At 46.4% G+C, this 1985-nt stretch overlaps 1 protein-coding gene across 1 annotated transcript in view; it reads left to right on the forward strand.

Annotated features, from left to right (window-relative positions):
* The first annotated feature begins 1548 nt into the window (after nucleotides 1-1548).
* Nucleotides 1549-1985, forward strand: part of LOC115188893 (actin, cytoplasmic 1) — a 4283-nt gene continuing 3846 nt past the window's right edge. Inside the window, exon 1 of the mRNA XM_029747717.1 lies at nucleotides 1549-1677. The gene's annotated coding sequence lies outside the window, so the exon portion shown is untranslated. The remainder of the gene's footprint in view (nucleotides 1678-1985) is intronic.

The raw sequence follows: 1985 nt of genomic DNA on the forward strand, positions 1-1985 counted from the left end.
GACTAGGAGTTAGGATGCATCATGTTAGGGCTTGGGGGGCTAGGAGTTAGGATGCATCATGTTAGGGCTTGGGGGGCTAGGAGTTAGGATGCATCATGTTAGGGGGCTAGGAGTTAGGATGCATCATGTTAGGGGGCTAGGAGTTAGGATGCATCATGTTAGGGCTTAGGGGACTAGGGGTTAGGATGCATCATGTGAGGACTAGGGGTTAGGATGCATCATGTGAGGACTAGGGGTTAGGATGCATCATGTGAGGGGACTAGGGGTTAGGATGCATCATGTTAGGGCTTGGGGGGCTAGGAGTTAGGATGCATCATGTTAGGGGGCTAGGAGTTAGGATGCATCATGTTAGGGGGCTAGGAGTTAGGATGCATCATGTTAGGGGGCTAGGAGTTAGGATGCATCATGTTAGGGGGCTAGGAGTTAGGATGCATCATGTTAGGGCTTAGGGGACTAGGGGTTAGGATGCATCATGTGAGGACTAGGGGTTAGGATGCATCATGTGAGGACTAGGGGTTAGGATGCATCATGTGAGGACTAGGGGTTAGGATGCATCATGTGAGGACTAGGGGTTAGGATGCATCATGTGAGGACTAGGGGTTAGGATGCATGATGTGAGGACTAGGGGGCTAGGGTTTAGGATGCATCATGTGAGGACTAGGGGTTAGGATGCATCATGTGAGGACTAGGGGTTAGGATGCATCATGTGAGGACTAGGGGTTAGGATGCATCATGTGAGGACTAGGGGTTAGGATGCATCATGTGAGGACTAGGGGTTAGGATGCATCATGTGAGGACTAGGGGTTAGGATGCATCATGTGAGGACTAGGGGTTAGGATGCATCATGTGAGGACTAGGGGTTAGGATGCATCATGTGAGGACTAGGGGTTAGGATGCATCATGTGAGGACTGGTATAAGGTCAATGAGTGTGTAATGAACACGTCTGTAGCTTTAATAGTGCTTGTCTTTAACACTACATCTGTTTGGATGTAGCAGTTAGCTAACTAGCTAGCTAACCTATACAAGTTAATACTGACCGCTGTTCACCTCAACACAAAACCAGGGGAAACCAGGCTGAACTGACCACTACAGCTGCATTTATAAAACGGTGCTCCGTATAGGGCCTTAGAACAACATTTTATATCTCCCATTTCATTTCCTCCTTTTTTCTCATAAGTCAGTGAAGAGAGAGAGAGAGAGAGAGAGACAGAGAGAGAGAGAGGTAGAGAGAGAGAGAGAGAGAGACAGAGGAGAGAGAGAGAGAGAGAGAGACAGAGAGAGATAGAGAGGAGAGAGAGAGACAGAGAAGGAGAGAGAGAGAGAGAGAGAGAGAGAGAGCGAGAGAGAGAGAGAGAGAGAGAGAGAGAGAGAGAGAGAGAGAGAGAGAGAGAGAGAGAGAGAAGGGGCGTTTCACAAGCGGCTGTAGTTAGTTGCAGCAGTAGCGTGTAAACGCGACGCGCCCGGTTCCGTGACACCGGACCAATCAGATCGCGCAAATCCGAAAGTTTACCTTTTATGGCTCGAGCCGGGCATCTGACCGGAGATAAAAACCACGCGCCCACTGGTTACCGGTTCACTTTTGAGCCGTCACACGCAGTTCGTGCGGAGTATTTCATTTACCCTTGAAACAAGGTTTCCTTAACAGCGACAAGCCAACCCCCCCAACAAACCAAAAGGTAAGAAAAGCGACATATCTCAACTATTTAATGGCGTTTGTTTAATAACAGATATAAAGTAAACACGGATATATTTGCATATTTTAAATTAAAATGTAGTTTTGTTATATAGTGAGGACATGATCCACAAGGCGGTTTTGTATTATTGTGGTTTTAACATGCTGTGTTGAACTAATCTGCAGGGGGTTTGATCAGGTTCAGTAGATGTGTTTTGAAACATTAACTTTATATATAAAATAAACGATGTTAATTAATAATGAGGGGATGATATGCAGGTGTAACTGCGTGACTTGTTAGGTAATCAATAA

The sequence above is a fragment of the Salmo trutta genome, unplaced genomic scaffold, assembly GCF_901001165.1.
Source record: "Salmo trutta unplaced genomic scaffold, fSalTru1.1, whole genome shotgun sequence".
NCBI classification, from domain to species: Eukaryota; Metazoa; Chordata; class Actinopteri; order Salmoniformes; family Salmonidae; genus Salmo; species Salmo trutta.